Source organism: Ochotona curzoniae, unplaced genomic scaffold, assembly GCF_017591425.1.
Source record: "Ochotona curzoniae isolate NIBS_2020 unplaced genomic scaffold, NIBS_Ocur_1.0 scaffold_4701, whole genome shotgun sequence".
In the NCBI taxonomy this organism is placed as follows: Eukaryota; Metazoa; Chordata; class Mammalia; order Lagomorpha; family Ochotonidae; genus Ochotona; species Ochotona curzoniae.
The window spans coordinates 42,634,198-42,653,419 of record NW_024467122.1 but is presented as its reverse complement, the minus strand read 5'-3'; the positions used below and the strand labels follow the sequence as shown (position 1 = coordinate 42,653,419).

Here is a 19,222-nt window from a genome sequence, read left to right as displayed (position 1 = left end):
TGGAGTGTTATGCAGAGTTTAAACATCACATATTAAAAAAGAGTTGAAATCCAAGGAAATTCCACTGAGAGGAATACAGCTCTTTTTAGCATGCACTTGATATAGCATACTTAACTCTCAGTATGATTTTTTTTTTTTTTGAGATTTATTTATCTTCATTGGAAAGTCAGATACACAGAGAGGAGGAGAGACAGAGAGGAAGATCTGTCCACTGATTCACTCCCGAAGTGACCGCTAAGGCCAGAGCTGAGCTGATCCGGAGCCAGGAGCCAGGAGCTTCTTCATTTTAGTATGTTTCGTCAGACGGTGGTACCAGGCCGTCACCGATGACTCCTAACTATACAGCCAGAGGTCCTACCTCTACACTCAGCAACAGTTAGTAAGCTGAGCCCTGTGCTGCTTCCATTTGGGTGATGTAATATAAGGGCTTTGTCGTCAGAAATGCTTTCCACCTGACAACTAAGGCTGTGCTGAATTTATTTACCAGGAAAGGAATGATGGTTTGTAATCCAGGACTTGCAAGTGAACAAACAAGAAAACCCGCAGCTGGTGCCCTGCACTGCATTGGGGCCGCACATCATGATCTCCTTGAATCATCACAGCAACAGAAACATTCAGCTAAGGACCCTGTCCTCAAACCACAACACTTCTAAACGGTGAAGCCCACCGTAAGAGCCCCACTGTTTGTCACAGGTGATACAGACATGGTTCAAAGACAGAAAACCCACGCATACTTAACGAAACCACATTTCATGGGTTCCTAACAGCACTGCTTCTTAACCTTGGCTACACCCTGGAACCACCTGGTGAGCTTTTGAAACCACTGATGCCTTGGTTACACCTCAGTCTCATTGATGATTCTGGAAGCACCTGGACAACACCACCTATAAGTCTGTTTGGGTGGTTCTAACCGCAACCAAGATTGAGAATGCTTACTGCCTGGGCAAGAGAGAAGCGTTACCACCTGAGAAGCCTTTAATCTCTGAAAGAAGATGGTGGTATTCCTGTATTAAACAACTTAGATAGCTACTCTAATGATTCATTTGTAGAAACTTACTTGAAAGAACCACCAAGCTGGGGCTGGTGTGATGGCATGGCAAGTTAATTGTCCTTCTGCTTTTACCAGCATCCCGGAAAAACACTGGTGAGTGTCCTGGCTGCTCCACTTCCAATCCAACTCCCTGTCTGTGGTCTTGGAAAGCAGAGGATGGCTCAAGTCCCTGGACACTGCACCCATGCAGGAGACCAGGAAGAAGCTCCTACCTAGCTCCTGGCTTTTGATCAGCTCAACTCTGCCCATTGCGGCTGTTTCGGGAGCGGACCAACAAATGGAAGACCTCTCTCTCTCCTCTTCTCTCTGTGAAATCTGCCTTTCAAATAAAAATAAATCATTTTTTTAAAAAAAAGGAACTAGCAAGCTGTCAAAGATTTCAATATTATATTCTAAGTTCCAAGTATGTTAATATCTAGTACCATTAGATATTGCCTTTCCTATTTATTTTACAAGTTTAAACCACAGCTAATCTTCTGTAGTTGGCAGTTGGAAACAATGAGTCACATTTATAAATCTGTGCACGGCTAGTGTATATTAGCCTTTGTACAATGTGATCCCATCACTCCTTCCTTCAAAAAGAATTTCCAAACTAAACAACTCAGAAAGGTGACACATTCTTCTTAACCTACTGCAACAGTCACTTATTTGCCAACTTGATGTGTTGGGACCACAGTGATCAGCTATTTCAAAACAGATCTCTCCTCGAGTGCCCGGGAGATAAAAGCAAAGGTGAAAGTGGTACAGAAGAGACCGAGGCATGTGAGTGCTGCACACAGGGTGTAACTAGACAGATCGGAATGTGAGAAGTAGTTGAAGTACAACACACAAACACAATTACAAAACATCACACACACACCAGGGCAGCTACAACTAGTGAGAATGGCAAGAATGTGGCACAACAAGAACTTTCATACATATTTGTTGGAGGTGTAAATTGGTATACCTGCTATGCAAAAGGTCTGGCGCCTAACCTATGCTCCAGCAACTCCTCTCTCAGGTATTTACCCCTAAAAGTGAAAATATATTTCCACAAAAGAAATTGAACAAAAATGTTTACAATAGTTTAGTCACACTATCTCCAAACTAGAAACTTCCCAGTTTTTTCCATAAAATAAAGGATTAATGAACCATAATTGAATCAAACAAAAGATCATTACTGAGAGATAAACAATGGACTACTGATACATGCAGTAACAGAGGGATCTATGTTCCCTGTGGGGGAACACAGGCAGAGATGAACCGGTACCAGGTAAGACAGGACTTCCTAGGCGCCTGAAAATATTCTGTCCAAGAGTTTAAGGTTGCACAAGTACAAGCATTTGTCAAAACTCAGCCAAGACCCACCTAAAAAGTCTGCCTGAAAAAAAAAAAAAAAAAGAGAAAGAAAGCAGCAAATATGAATTCTAACGAGCAACATGTTTCTTGAAAGTACTTGGAGGAAATGAACTGATAGCTACAATTTACCTGAGACGCATACAGCAGGAAAGATGCACGAACAGACAAATACAATAAAATGCTAATGACACAATGTAAGCGAGGGGCTGCAGGAGCCACAGAAGGCTAAGCTGCTGCTTGCAATGCCAGCATCACATCTATCCCATACCTGAGCATTTATTGAGATCTTTCATCTGCTGGTACTCTCAAAATACCTGCGATGGGCCAGATCGGAGTTAATCTGAAGCCAGGAGTCAGGAGCTCCATGTGGATCCCAAAGACTTGGGCCATCCACTGCTGCCTTGCCAGTCCATAATCAGGGAACTGGATTAGAAGTGGGACAGCTGCAACTAGAACTAAAACCCACGTGGAATGTCAGTGTTGCAGGCAAAAGATTAGCTTGGTGAGCCATCATGCTGGCCTCATCCAGGTGCCAGTTTGAATCCTAGCTGTTCCACTTCTGATCTAGCTTTGTGCTAATGTGCCTGGGAAGGCAGTCAAGGATGGCCCAACTACTTGGGCCCTTTCCAGTGGGAGACCCACATGGAGTTCCTAGCTCCCCACACTGGCATGGCCCAGCTCCAGCCACTGCAGCCATATGGGGAGTGAACCAGCCAAGGAAAGATTTCTGCCTCTCCTTCTCTAACTCTGCCTTTCAAATAAATAAGCCTTAAAAAAAATAATACAAATGAGCAAAAGATTTAAACAGATAACTGAAAAAGGGGAGACTTGCAAATGGCTAACAAGTCCTAGAAAAAGTTCTCAACCTCATTAACCCTCAAAGAAATACAAATTAAAATCTCAGTTAAAAAGACTATTTGGAGCTGCCACCCTGGCGGCACAGGTTAAGCCTCTGCCTGTAGTATGACATCCTTTATGGGAACTGGTTCCAGTCACTGACCGTAGCTCTAACTCTGACCCACTCCCTCCTAACATGCCTGGGAAAGCAGCAGCAGGTGACCCAAGTCTGTGGGCCCGTACACCATGAGGGAAACCCTGAAGAAGCTCCAGGCTCCTGAATTCAGATTGGTACAGCCCCAGCCATGGAACTGGAATGGCTGCTCACATATCAGAGTGTCTGGGTCCCAGTTCCAGCTTCCGGTTTCCTGCTAATACGCACCCTGGCAGGTACAGGTGATGGCTCAAGTAGTTGGGTTCCTGCAACCTATAAGGAAAACTGTACTGAAAACTGGATTGGATAGCAATTTTCGACCACACTAACTCTGATGCAAATTAAATAGAATTTTAGAAACAATTTAAAGTCCACTGGTAAAGATTTAAACACTGCTGACAATACAAAATGCCACAGCTTTGGAAAAATTCTAACAGTTTTTGGAGGAAGGGGTTTACATCAAAGACATTCATCTAGCCTACAACCCAGCAATCCTCTATTTTTTCTAAGCAAGAGAAAACAAAAATACAATTCCACATATACAAAGATTAAACATGTATGTATAGAGCAGGTTTTTTAAAAAAAATTTATTTATTTTTATTAGAAAGGCAGATATACAGAGAGGAGGAGAGGAGGAGAGACAGAGAGAAAGATCTTCCATCCAATGATTCACTCCCCAAGTGACCGCAGTGGCTGGTGCTGCGCCATTCCAAAGCCAGGAGCCAGGAACTTCCTCCAGGTCTCCCACGTGAGTGCAGGGTCCCAAGGCTTTGGGCCGTCCTCGACTGCTTTCCCAGGCCAAAGCAGAGATCTGGATGGGAAGCAGGGCTGCTGGGATTAGAACCGGCACCCATATGGGATCCCAGTGCATTCAAGGTGAGGACTTTAGCCGCTAGGCCAATGCACCGGGCCCTTGAGCAGTTTTATTCCTAAGAGCCTAAACAGGTAACAGCCCAGGCATCCACCACTTGACTACATAACAAACTACTGTTCATACAATGACTCATAATAAGAAAAACTACTGACCTACTCAATAGCCTAGATACAGGGCCCAGCAGCAAGGCCTAAAGGCTAAAGTCCTCACCTTGCACGCACCAGGATCCCATATGGGCACCAGTTCTAATTCCAGCAGCCTCACTTCCCATCCAGCTCCCTGTTTGTGGCCTGGGAAAGCAGTCGAGGACGGCCCAAAGCCTTGGGACCCTGCACCCGCGTGGGAGACTCAGAAGAAACTCCTGATTCCTGGCTTTGGATCGCTCAGCTCTGCTCATTGTGGTCACTTTGGGAGTGAATCATCAGATGGAGGATCTTCCCCTCTGTCTCTCCTCCTCTCTGTATATTTGCCTTGCCAATAAAAATAGACAAATCTTTAAAGAAAAAACCTAGATACATTCTGAAGTCATTATATATTATAAACCGTATAGAACATTAACTACATGCATACTGAAGTTTTAGGGGTGAGGCATATAGAGGTCTGCCACATAAATTTGAAACACCCTAAAATAGATGAATTAATGGAGAGATAAACAGGTTACAAAGCAAATGTCTGTAGCATTTAGGGGACAGAAATATGACTGTTCACTATACAATTCATTCAAATTTTTTGTACATTTGAAAATTTTCATAAAAACACTATAAAAATGCAATGAAAATGAAATTCACCGAAAACCAAAAACATTTGTATCTCAATATAAATCCCTTAAAGATCAAACCCCATTTCACATAAACAGGCTTTGTAAGATACTTCTTTTGTATTTTCAAAGTCGTGAATGCTGTTTGAAACACGAATCCTCATAGAGGTATGAAATATTTACATTAAAACCTGATGGTGGGAAGCACCGTAAGTTAAGCACCTGTTGGCAACGTGGTCATCCCATGCTGGTGAGCCATGTGAGCCCTGGCCGCTCTGCTGCAGATCCAGTTCCCTGACAGAGCCGGTGATGGTCCAAGCCGCTGCACCTCCCATGTGGAGGACCCAGGTGGAGTTCCTGATTCCTGGCTTCCACTTGCCTCAGCCCTGACACAGCCACGTGGGGAATGACCCAGCAGACCTTCCTCTTTCTATTTATGCCTTTCAAAAATAAATCTTTTTTAAAAAGCTAACATGTTCATTTTTCAAATGAATGGATCTATTTGGGGTAGGATTTTGAAACTGTAACTGATCATGCTACACAATCCGATTATTTATTATTTTAGAAACCTGACATGGGGCTCGGTGCGGTGGCGCAAGTGGTTAAGTCCTCACCTTGCACACCCGGGATCCCATATGGGCGCCGGTTCTAATCCCTACAGCCCCGCTTCCCTTCCAGCTCCCTGCCTGTGGCCCGGGAAAGCAGTCGAGGACGGCCCAAAGCCTTGGGACCCTGCACCCACGCGGGAGACCTGGAAGAGCTCCTAGCTCCTGGTACCTGGCTTCGAATCGACTCAGCTCCAGCTGCTGTGGTCACTTGGGGAATGAACCATCGGACAAAAGATCTTCCTCTCTGTCTTTCCTCCTCTCTGTATATCTGCCTTTCCAATAAAAATAAATAAATCTTTAAAAAAAATTACTTGTAATACCAGTGTCCCACTGCTTTTGACTTTCAATTTCAGCTGCTTTCCTCACATTCCAGCTTCTTGCTAACGCACCTAGGAAAGCAGCAGCAGGATGACGCAGGCACTCAGGCACCTGGCACCATGCAGGAGATGGGGACAGTTGCTGGGTCCTGGCTTTGGACGGTTGGGGCAATTTGGGAAGTGAGCCAGTGAAAAAGATCTCAGGCTTTCTGTTACCTCCTTCTGACTCTGTCATTCTGCCTTTTAAATAAGTCAGTCCTTCAAAGTCTAACCCAGACTAGACTCTAGAATACATAGAGTGGCCTTCATTCATTTACCTGTCTGTGCCTTTGTATTGCACTTTTTCTGTTTGTTTGTACAGCAGTTTTTGTCACTCACGAGCACACATTGGACAAGGATTGCAACAGTATTTTAATCGAGATATTTGTGCAAACGCAAACGACAGTGGGAGTGACGAGTGAAGAAAAGTCCTGACTTCGAATGACTGCATTGGCCCAACTGGCTAATACTCTCCCTGCAAGCACCAGGATCCCATATGGATGCCAGTCTGTGTCCTGCTGCTCCACTTCCCATCCAGCTCCCTGCCTGTGGCCCGGGAAGACGGCCCAATGCCTTGGGACATTGCACCCATGTGGGAGACCCAGAATCTTCGAACCAGGTCAGCTCCAGCCAGTGATGTCATTTGGAGAGAGAACCAGCAGAAGGCAGATTCTTTCTGTCTGTCTCTCCTTCTGTAAATTTGTCTTTCCAATAAAAATAAATCTTAAAAAAATCTTACAAATTCCTAAATTCCTGAAGTTTTAAGGCACCCTTCAGAGTGCTTCTCCACTACTGAAATTTAGCCACACCTAAGGATCCTTTAAAGTTGGAAACAACCATTAATTTCAAATCTATAATCTCTGGTTTATTATAAATCATGTTTTTACAGAAATCACAAAGTGGAATCTCCTTCTCAGCCCGTTGCTGAATACAGTAAGTAAATATTTCAAAATATTTAATGTAGCCACTCAGAGATATAGAAGGTAAGGGACAGATCCATTATTTCACTGCCCCAAAGCTGAAGCCAAGAGCCAGGAAGTTCATCTGGGTCTTACACAAGAAATGTGGGGGTCCAAGGACTCACACCATCATCTGCTGCTTTCTCAGCCACACTGCAAGGCGCTGAATCAGAAGTGAAGCACTGGGGACTCTAACCAGCACTCAGGTGGGATGCCAGCACTACGGGCAGCTGTTTAACCCTCAAAGCCACAATGAACATGAATTTATAAACTTCCAGCTACACTTTATTCTCAAGCACACTTTTCTCTTAGACTTTTAGTTATTTATTAAAGATTTATTTATTTTTTTTTATTGGAAAGTCACATTTACAAAGAGAAGGAGAGACAGAGAAAAAGATCTTCCATCTGCTGATCCACACCCCAAGCCACCACAACAGCCGGAGCTGGGCCAATCCAAAGCCAGGAGCCTCTTCTGGGTTTCCCAGGCAGGTGCAGGGTCCCAAGGCTTTGGCCCATCCCCTATTGCTTTCCCAGGCCACAAACAGGGAGCTGGGATGGAAAATGGAGCATCCGGGATACAAACTAACACCCACAGGGGATCCTAGCACATGCAAGGCAAGCACACTAACCAGCCACTAGGCTATTGTGCCGGGCCCAGCACAAACTCTTTTAAAGAACATTAGTTTTTTTCCTGGAAAGATAGAGTTACAAAGAGAAACAAAGAGAGAAAGATGTCTTCCTTCCAGTGGCTCACTCTCCAAATGGCTGCAAAGTCAGAAAAGGGCCAGGCTGACTTCAAGGGCCAGGGGCATCATCCAGTTTCTAACGTGGGTGAGTGGTCCCAACCACTTTAGTCAGCTTTTGCTGCTTTCCCAGGCACATTAGCACAAAACTGGAGCAGAAGCAGAACATCTGAGGCAGGAACCAGTGCTTTTATGAGATGCTAGCATCCCAGGTGGAAGCTAAATTCACTATGAAACAATGACAGGCACAGATGGTCACAAATTATAAATTTACTATGTAAACAATTACAGAGAGAATTAAATGAATAAATCAATTACTTTGATGAAGAGCAGCTATCAGCAATGGAAAGGAATTAACATCTAAAACTCCTATATCTCAGGCCCGGCACAGTGGCCTAGCGGCTAAAGTTCTCGCCTTGAACGCACTGGGATCCCTTATGGGCACCAGGTTCTAATCCTGGCAGCCCCACTTCCCATCCAGCTCCCTGCTTGTGGCCTGGGACAGCAGTCGAGGACGGCCCAAGGCCTTGGAACCCTGCCCCTTGCGTGGGAAACCTGGAAAATAGTGCCTGGCTCCTAGCTTCAGTTTGGCTCAGCTCCAGCTGTTGAGGTCACTTACGGAGTGAATCATCAAACAGAAGATCTTCCTCTCTGTCTCTCCTCTGTATATCTGCCTTTCCAGTTAAAAACAAATAAATCGTTTAAAAAACTCCTTTATCTCAAAATTATATGGAATTATACATGAAAAAGAATTTTTAGGTTGTCGAATTTTTAGGTTGTTGAAGAATTGGAAATGACCAATTTCAGGGCTAAACACTGGAAGATGACAAAAACATAAGAGATTGATAATATGGCAGAGTAAGAAACACACAGTTTTCAAAGCACCAGGAGAAGCTGCTGCTTTGCTGAGGCTAAAGGAATGGTGTATATATTGACAGCTGAGTGCCCAGTCTGTGCCAGGACAGAGCAGTGAGGTGCACAGTAAGACACTGTGCCTGCCCTTAAGCTCTCAGCCTTGTCCAAGAAATCATGGAATAAAAGGAAACCTAACACTGACTGCAGGTCTAATACCAAGTGTCAAACGTTTCCCTGCCAAGGGCCATCTGGATACTTAGAACATCATTCACAGGCCACACAAAACTATCATTTTGGAAATTCGCCTGCTATAGATTTATTGAATTTCAAGTCCCGCCTTGGTTTGCCTTGGCAGGGCCAGACCCAATGGTATCAACAGTCTCAGATATCCCACAAGTCTCATATCCCCACCTCCTGGCAAGAACTCTGACAGCACAACTCAACACTGCCTGCCCAGGCGCTCCTTCGGGGACCTCAAGTGGCGACTCCTCACTAGAGGGAAGCAGGAGGAGAGATGGCTAGCTAATTTGATAGCTATGTGGCTGTTGCAGTTTCTGACCCAAATACTAGAGCATGCAATATCAAATGTCTCTGAGCACTCAGTCCTCAACTTCTAGTGTTACCAGTTTTCCTGGCTGCAGGTTCAGTCTTTAGTCTACTGCCATTATGATCTAAGAACGACAGAACCCAAAAGTCACCGACCAAAAGGCAGCACTGACAGCCATCACCACGGGTTACTCAGTGACACACCCAGGGGATCATCTCTGGTACCTGGCATTTCACTCCAACTATGAACTACCTGCTAGCTCAAGAACGAACTTCTCAGGGTCAGTGCTGTGGTAAAGTGCTGCCTGTGATGCCAGCTTCCCATGTGGATGCCAGTTCACATCCCAGCTGCTCCAGCTGTGGTCAATTCTGTGCAAAAATGCCTGGAGAAGCAGTGAAGACAGGCCAAGTGCTTAAGTTCCTGCACCCAAGCAGAAGACCCAGAAGAGGCTCCCAGCTCCAGGCTTCAGCCTGATTCCACAAGAGCAGATACGGCCATCTGGGGAGTGAACCAGGGGTTTAGTGTTTTTTTAGTTAAATTTTAAAAAATTTTTCATTGTCTACTTTTTTAAAATTAGCATGAAAACAAACAAATCTGACATTAGGCAACTGTCAACACTAAGAACATATTTCTAAAAAAATATAAAGAAAGGAATGAAAACACACTTCAAAATACCCTTGCTAATTTAATTCATCTCAGAGAACAAAATGTTTTTATAAATCACTCTTTTCAACCTCCCCTGTAACAAGACTCCATTTTAAAATAGATTTCCTCCTGAGACTTTGGTCAAATCTGAATTCGCATTAACTTCAAGTCAGATGCACTAATGCAACGAAATCAATACTCCTTCGTATAGCTCAGATACCTCACTGTCCCAGCTATTTGCACATCACTTAGGTAAGTGACAGTGAAAGGCACATCTTTAGACCAGACTTTCTTTCAGGAACACAGAACCTATTTTAATCAGAGATTATAACATTTGTGTTTTTTTGCCTTTAACCTTTTGTTTTAAAATTTTCTCTTTGTGTATCCAAGGCTAGCAAAACGACTACAAAAATGTTAACAGAATATGAAAACTGCATTTCTCTCACACTTCATCCACTCTCCTATACAACTACAGCTTAGTAAATGTCTTTGTATGGCCAATCACTATTAGCATTCAACAGTAGGTGCAGCGTGGTGATATAGTAGGATTAGAGTCATACTTGCCTCAAATCACTATTCTTCAATTTGTTACTTCTCCAATCTTGAGCAGCTTACTAAACCTTGTCAGCCTCAGTTTTCTTATGTGTAAGACAAATTTCAGACCCAGTGTGGTAACTTAGTGGTTAAAGTCTTTGCCTTGCACTCCCAGGATCCCATATGGACGCTGGTCCCTACCCCAGGTGCTCGACTTCCCATCCAGCTCCCTGCTTGTGGCCTGGGACAGCAGTTAAGGACAGCCCAAAGCCTTGGGACCCTGCACCTGCATGGGAGATCCGGAAGAGCTTCTGGCTCCTGGCTTTGGATCAGCTCAGCTCCAGTGTTGCAGCCATCCAGGGGAGTGAATCAGTGAAACTCTGTCTGTCCTTTTCTTCGTAAATCTGACTTTCCTATAAAAATAAATCTTTTTTTAAAAATTTCATCTGATTGGGCCCGGCGCGGTGGTGCAAGTGGTTAAGTCCTCACCTTGCACGCCCAGGATCCCATATGGGTGCCAGTTCTATCCCAGCAGCCCCGCTTCCCTTCCAGCTCCCTGCCTGTGGCCTGGGAAAGCAGTCGAGGACGGCCCAAAGCTTTGGGACCCTGCACCCGCGTGGGAGACCCGGAAGAGGCTCCTGGCTTTGGATCGGCATAGTATCGGCCCGTTGAGCTCACTTGGGGAGTGAATCATCGGACGGAAGATCTTCCTCTCTGTCTCTCCTCTCTGTATATCTGCCTTTCCAATAAAAAGATAATAAAAATAAATCTTTAAAAAAATAAATAAATAAAAATAAAAATACAAACCAAAAGCTGTCTCTCCAATGTAGCAAGGAAACTCTAGATGGAAACCCATTTCTGAGACAAAATTATAAAAAAAAAAAAATTAGGGGAGGAAAAAGACTAACATCATTAGAATTCAGACTTCAACATACCTGTCATTTCCTAATAACACACTTTCTTCTATTATTGTACTTTTTAACCTTCAAGCTACAAATTTAAGAGGGAAAGAATGCAGCCCTTACAGTTTTCTGTTACTACATTCCAGGTAACTGCAAAATCTCAGATTTGCCTAGCCTCTCGCAGTAATTTATTTACATAACTGAATTAATTCCAAATCTTGTTAACTTGAAGTTCCACAAATGATTTATAACAGCTTAAAACTCTTCAAAAGTAAAATTCAGTTGGATGTTGAAAATGTTAAAATGACAGATTTATACTTAGAGCAAATGCAGAAACCATATTTTTATTTGGCTACTGAACCTTGCAATTTCAGAGGTGCTGAATGTATGTTGCATGTTACATAGTTTTCTGCTCATACCTTCAAATAAAATTGCCGAGTCTACAAAACACACCAAAGCGCTTACATTAGGATTAAAAAAGATTTATTAGAAAGGCAGATCAGATTTACAGAGAAGAGAGACAGATCTTCCATTTGCTGGTTCACTCCCCCAGTGGCTATAATGGCTGGAACTGAATTGATCCAGAGCCAGGAGCCTCTTCCAGGTCTCCCACATGCGTGCGCGGCCCCAGGCTCTGGGCCGTCCTCGGCTGCTTTCCCAGGCCACAGGCAGGGAGCTGGATGGGAAGTAAAGTGGCTGGGATACAAACTGGCATCCATATGGGACCCCAGTGCTTCCAAGATGAGGATTTAGCTATTGAACTCTCATGCCAGGCCTTAAATACCAGGGTATTTAGCATAGAACACCTTGTTTTTCCAATTCATTAAGATAGTATTGCTTTAACATTCACAAAATAAAGTTTCGTAAATCCACAGAACAATTATCTAAACTTTCACATCCACTGTCAAGAATACACACATTAAAAATAATTTCAAACATATATAATTTGCGTAATTCTGAGTCAATAAACCCACCAGATGCAGCCCTGCAGCTTGCTCACATGGGGTATTAGAACAACAGGGCAAAGGTGGCAATTCTCTGTCCAAGTGCTTCGGTTTCTGCCACCCATTTGGGAGGTCCACAAGAAGCTCCAGGATCCTGGATCCCGGCTTCAGCCTGACCGGGCCGTGGCCTTTGTGGATATCTGGGGAGTGAACCAGTAAACTGAATCTCTCTCCGTCTCTCTCTGTAACTCTCCCCATCCGCTTCCTATCCAGGACCTTAACCACTTGTGCCACCGCGCCGGGCCCAATAAATCTTTTTTTAAAAAAAGAAATAATTGAATGGATCTTTTAAAAACATATTTTAAACACTGATCCATAATGTTAAGAAAAGACACATTAAAAATTCACCCAAGGGTCCCAATGCAATAGCCTAGTGGTTAAAGTCCTTACCTTGCACACACCAGAATCCCACATGGGTGCTGGTTCTAATCCTGGCAGCCCCACTTCCCACCCAACTCCCTGTTTGTAGCATGGAAAAGCAATCGAGGATGGCCCAAAACCTTGGGACCCTGCACCCGTGTCGGAGACCCGGAAGAGGCTCCTGGCTTTGGAACGTTGGGGCAACTTGGGGAGTGAATCAAGACACTTCGGAAGATACTTCTCACTATCTCTCCTCCTCTCTGTATATCTGACTTTCCAATAAAAATAAATAAATCTTTTTTAAAAAATTCCCCCAGGGCTTGGCTTTCCAGCTATCAGCTCTTCCCACTTTGGGTTCTTGGCTCTCCCCGCACTCGGCTCTGCTCTCCTGCCTGCCTCCCTTGGATCCCTCTGCTGTCACTGTGACAAGGGACCTCTCTTCTCTCTCTCTCTCTCTCTCTCTCTCCCCGCTGTGGCCACCTCCCCTGCTGGAATCTGCTCTACCTTCTGACTCCTCCCAGGACCATCTTCCTCTGCTTTGCTTTCTCTCCCTTCTCCGCAGACAGATTCCCCACTGCATAAAGACTCTGGTGTGAAAAAAAAAAAAACCAAATGACCTATTTTTTTTTTTATTTTATTGTTGATGATGTTTACGTAGTAGATTAGGGTGGAAAGGGTCAAAGGTTAAGGAAAAATGAGTGAGACCACTGTTTTCACATTTTCTTTTTTCTTCTTCCTGTATCTGGGGGGAAGGGGCGAGATAAGGGCAGAAGCTGCACCCAGCCTCCCGACAGCCTCAGTACCTGGTGGTGGGGAACCTGCCATCATTCCAGGGTCCCGATGCACAGCATGTTCTGGGGGTTCTGCTTAAGTAGTTTCGATAATTCCATAGTTCTAAAATGCTGTTGATATTGTCAACTCAAGGATGAGGAAATCCTTCCAAGGTCCATGGGCTGACATACTCCAACTCTATATGCCCAGATAGTTGCTAACACCATTTGGCTGGGGCAGTTAACCAATTTGTTCTGCCCTCCTCCTGCCATCATGCCAGATGTCCTCTGCAGGCTCCACTGGACTTCCATGTCCTCCATGTGCATTTGGGTATGCCGCCCACTGCCCCGTCTAAGTCACTGAGGAGGACCAGCTCTGACACATGCACTCCAGGCTCAGACCACAGATCCTGTGATTCTCCCACAGTTGGAGTTCTGAGTCCAGCAGTTCACTTGGGAGGATTCCCAAAGTAACCTCATCAGAAGTGAACCCCAGACCTGATTCTGTGTGTGCTTGCCAGTACGGGGGCTGGGTCCGTTTGTCCCACACATCACCCTAGACACACACTAGCAGTTGCAATTGCTAGGTCACATCTACCACCCTGTCTCTTATGTAAACCAAAGGATACTTCAGCCCAGCACATCCTTGCCCACCACACATTAGGCCATCACATACACCAGCAGGAGCTACAGCCTAGTTGGAGCGACCCCCACTAGGCCCGCCCCCAGTCCTGCTTCCTGTGCTTGCCAGTATGTGAAGCAGACTGGTCCAGTCTGTCCCACATCCCATTCAGCTCTCATACACATCATTGGGCGTTGAAGCCTAGCTCAACTCAACTAACCCCACTATCCAGCCTACACTCATGCCAGCGCCACCACAGGTCCAGCTAGGCCTACGCCCAGCCTTGGTTCTAATGCTCACCAGTGGGAGTTGTAACCCATCAGAGATGTGTCTATAGTTTCCCTACTGGACCCACTCCCAGTCCTGGATCTTGCATTTTCAAGTTGGTTCTGCAGTCTAGCTTGACAGGACTTGCTTCCAGTCCCAACACTTGCCACCTATGCTGTGGCAAGGCACAATCAGCTTACACTTACTCTGGCTTATGCATGTACCAGTGGGTAGTTGGTTAGCCCAGCCTGGCTCTCCCTTAACCTAGTTCACATGCAGGCCAACAGGTATCCGTAGCCCTGCCCGGCCTGGTCTGCCCCTGATCCCAGTTCTCACACTCAGCAGTGGGAGTAGTGGCCCAGCAGGGGAGCCTGTGCTATCCCCCTACAAAGCTCAGAGCCCCACCTCCCAGTCCACGTGTGCCAGTCTGGAAACGCTCTCCTCATCTTGGCATTTGATAGCAGGTGCTGTAGCCTGGCCTGATCCAGCCTGGCCTGCCCTAGTTCCAGCTCATACTGGTGAGTATTGTAGCTCAGCCCAGCCTGGCCTAGCCGGCCCCCAGTGCTGGCCCTAATGTGACCTAGCTGGCCTTAATGTGGCCCAACTTGGCCTGTCATACACCCCGACCTGGTTCTCAGATCTGCCAGTGCGTGTTACGAACTGACCCAGCCTGGTCTATCCCCCAGACTTGAGCCACACATATGCCAGTGGGTACTATAATTTGACCTGGTCTGAGCTTCTGCCAGCTTCAGTCCTTGCGCTCACCTGCAGGGACTGCATCCTGACGGAGGAGTTTCCCAAGCTCCTCTATCAGATCTCTTCCCAGTAGCAGATCTCGCGCACAATGGTGGGTCCTTGGCCCAGACTAGTCCAGCTCTTGTACTAGCAGGAACAGCAGCCTTGCCAAGCCAACTTAAAACCATTCCAGTACTTATTGTTGGGTGTTAAAGCTTAGCCACACTCAGGCCACGCCCAGACACAGCTCTCCCATGGTTCAGCAAGTACCAAGACCTAGCCCAGCCTGTCCTACACCCACTCTGGCTCTCACAAACACCAGTGAGTGCTGGAGTCCAGCCTGGTGACACACACCAGACCCAGTCCACACATATGCCAAGGGACACTGCAATCATGTCCAGCCCGGACCATTACCCACATTCCGGCTCTCGTACTCACCAGTTGAGGCATCCCCTTAGCTCCCTAACCAGACCTGCTCCCACAGACCTCACATGTGGTTGCTCTGACCTAGTTTGGCATAGCCTATTCCCTGTCCTGGCCTATCCCAGTCCCAACTCCCGCTGGGGGTGCTGCAGTCTAGTCCTACTCAGTCTGCCTCATCCCTGGCTCATGCAAACCGGTCACTGTGATAGCTTGGCCCAGCATGGCCTGCACTCTAGCCCGGCTCCTGCACATGCCAGTGGACTAAGGTTTGGCCAGGTACTACCTGGCACTGCTGGTGTGAGTGCCCTCCAGCGATTTTAAAAGTGACTGTTTACAATTGTTTTGTTCAGCCAGGACCTGAACCAGATCCGTCACTGCATCTGATGACCTGCCTCTTCTTATTTGTAAGATTTCCCTACACTCCCATCACTTCTCTTCCACCTCGAACCATTTATTTGCCAAAAAATCTAGTTATTCAGTAAATTTTCACATCTTCTGGATTTGGTTGACCGCTTCTCATAGTACAAAGTAATACACTAAGGCCCAGTGCAGTAGCCTAGTGGCTAAAGTCCTTGCCTTGCATGCCGATTATAATCCTGGCAGCCCTACTTCCCATCTACTTCCTACTTGTGGCCTGGGAAAGCAGTTGAAGGTGGCCTGAAGCCTTGGGACCTTGCACCCAAATGGAGGACCCGGAAGAGGCTCCGGGCTCCAGATTGGCTCAGCTCTAGCCAGTGCAGCCGCTTGGATGCTTAGGGAGTAAATCAACAGACAGACCTTCCTCTCTGTCTCGCCTCCTCTCTGTATATCTGACTTTCCAATTAAAAAAAAAAAAATACAATAAAATAAACCTTTGGAAAACAGTATTACACTAAAAATACTATAAAATTAAATCATTGATTATGAAGTCCGGACAGGAGAAAAATAGCTCTGGTAGATAACAAGCACGTTCTGGACACATGATACTGTTATGCCTTTTTTATAGAAAAAAAAACAATATCAAAAGATGCTTTCCAACCAGTTAAGAAGGCACTACATTGAGGGAAGAGGGGACTTTGTAGTGTAGTAGATTAAGTCGCCATCTGCAACAATGGTACCCCATATGGTGCTCAGTGTGAGCCCCAGCTGCTTCATTTCTGATGCAGCTCCTCGCTGAAGGCCTGAGAAAGCTGCGGAAGATGATGCAAGAACTTGAGCCCCTGCACCCACGTGAGAGACCCACAAGATGCTCCAGATGCTTTCTTTGGCCTGGCGCAGCCCTGGCTATCGTGGCCATCTGGAGGAGTGAACCAAGGCACGGAAGACCTCGTGCTCACTTGCTCTCTTTCTCTCTGCCTCTCCTCTACAGCCCTGCATTTCAAACAAATACTCTTTACTCCAAAAAAAGGCACCAAATAGTTCTTTCTTTAATAACCCACATTAATCTTTACAAAATGTCTTAATATTGGTGAGGCAAAGTAAGACAGGAATAAATTCAAAAATTCATATAATTTGGGCCCAGCATGATGGCTTAGTGGCTACATCCTCGCCTTGCATGCACTGGGATCCCATATAAGTACCAATATGTGTCCCAGCGACTTTCCCATCCAGCTCCCTGCTTGTGGTCTGGAAAAGCAGTAGAGGGCCCCAAATCTCCGGACCCTACATTCACAAGGGAGACCTGGAAGATGCTCCTGGTTTCGGATTGGCTCAGCCCTGGCTGTTGTAGCTACTTTGGCAGTGAACCAGCAAACAGAAGATCTTTCTTTCTGTCTCTCCTTCTCTACTAATCTGCACTTCCAGTAAGAATAAATAAATCTTTTTAAAAAATTCATATAATTTCCAAAGTATACTTAAGAAGAAGGGAAAAAGTCACATTGGATTGGCAATATAATTTAAGTTGCTTATTTTGGTTTTAGGCAAGAAAATTAGAAGTTTCTTTGAAGCTATTTTTTTTAAGTATATATATGGTTTTTGCAAAGACATAATTTTAATCCACTCCATAATCATAGGTATAACTCACCACTAACCACGATATTTAACAAGTACAGAGCAGGACAAACACTGCTCCACAGGAGTGTAAACAAGAGCTAAAAATGATAATCACGCCACAAGATTTGTTTCATTTCTGTAGTTTATTAACTGCCACATATCAGAGAAAGCATATGATATACTTTCTTAAAACTGGCTTATTTCACTTAGCATAATCTTTTCCAGTTATACCATTTTTTTTTTTTTGCAAAAGGCAGAATTGTTAGATTCGCCGCTGGCCAAATGTTAGATCCGCTGGCCACCAGGGAAATAACTCAGCCAAATATATGCAAAGAATTGAAATGGCCTTTATTTCAGGGACCCACGGTCACGGGCTTCCCTTCCCCGTGCAGCAGAAAGGACAGATGTGAAGGAGTGGGCTGCAGAGGAAGAGCGTGGAAGGGACAGGTAAGGGGCCCTTTTAAACTCTCCTTAACACAGAAGCCAAAAGCGGGGTTGCCTTGGCCCTTGTTGGTGGGGGATATGGGTCTGAGACCTTCATCAGTACGACTTTGGTCTCGCTGCCTGAGGGGCCTGCCAGAATCCCACCATCCCTTCCAGGTTTGGTTGGAGGCAAACTCCACCCTTCTCCAGTTACTGTGGTAGCAATCAAGAATTTCATTCTTTTTTACAACCAAGTAGGTATGCCTACATACCACATACATTATCTTTCTTCTTTCTTTTTTTAAAGAGATTTATTTATATTTATTGGAAAGGCAGATATACAGAGAGAAACATCTTCCATCTGCTGTTTCACACCCTAAGTGGCCATTAACAGCTGGAGCTAAGCAGATCCAAAGCCAGGAGCCAGGAGCCTCTTCCAGGTCTCACACACAGGTGTAGGGTCCCAAGAATTGCTCCACTGCTCTAACAGACCACAAGCAGTGAGCTGGGCTGGGTTGGAAGGAAAACAGTTGGGACACGAACCAGTGCCCACATGGGATCCTGGCTCATGCAAGGCAAAGATTTAGCCACTAGGGCATGGCACTGGGCCCCCACATTTTCTTTATCTAGCCATCAGTTGATACATATCTGGGTGGACTGCATACTTTAGCTATTGTGAATTGAGTTGCGATAAGGATGGGAGTCCAGATAACTCCTTAATATGCTGATTTAACTTCACTTGGGTCAATTCCCAGGAGAGGGATGGCTGGGTCACAGGACAGATCAAGTTTCAGATTTCTGAGGACTCTCCATGTCTGTCTTCTACAATTGCTGTACCATTGCTGTACAGTTGCTGTAGGGACTTAAATTACTTCTGCAACTCTTAAGACCTCTCATCAAAAACATAATAGCTAGTCTAGACCTGGTATACTCAGAACAACCTGATACAACTGGCTCTGCTTCAACTCTGCTCCAAACCATGGTAAGACAGGACGTGCCCCACCTCTGACACTGTTCACTCCAGCTTTCAACAGTCCGACCACAGTCTGTAATCTTTCCTCATCTTTCTTTTTTTTTCTTTTTTTTTTTTTTAAAGATTTATTTTTATTATTTTTTATTGGAAAGGCGGATATACAGAGAGGAGATACAGAGAGGAAGATCTTCCGTCCGATGATTCACCCCCCAAGTGAGCCGCAACGGTCGATGCTATGCCGATCCGAAGCCAGGAGCCTCTTCCGGGTCTCCCACGCGAGTGCAGGGTCCCAAAGCTTTGGGCCGTCCTCGACTGCTTTCCCAGGCCACAGGCAGGGAGCTGGAAGGGAAGCGGGGCCGCCGGGACCAGAACCGGCGCCCATATGGGATCCCGGGCGTGCTAGGCGAGGACCTAACCACTTGTGCCACCGCGCCGGGCCCTCCTCATCTTTCAATATCAGCCTCTTGTTAGCCTCACTTAAACTAAGTTCATCATTTTTTTTTGCATGCATCTA

At 45.5% G+C, this 19,222-nt stretch overlaps 1 protein-coding gene across 2 annotated transcripts in view; it reads right to left on the bottom strand.

Annotated features, from left to right (window-relative positions):
* Positions 1–19,222, bottom strand: part of SLC12A6 (solute carrier family 12 member 6) — a 120,589-nt gene that overhangs the window by 93,131 nt on the left and 8,236 nt on the right. The gene's annotated exons all lie outside the window — the stretch shown is intronic.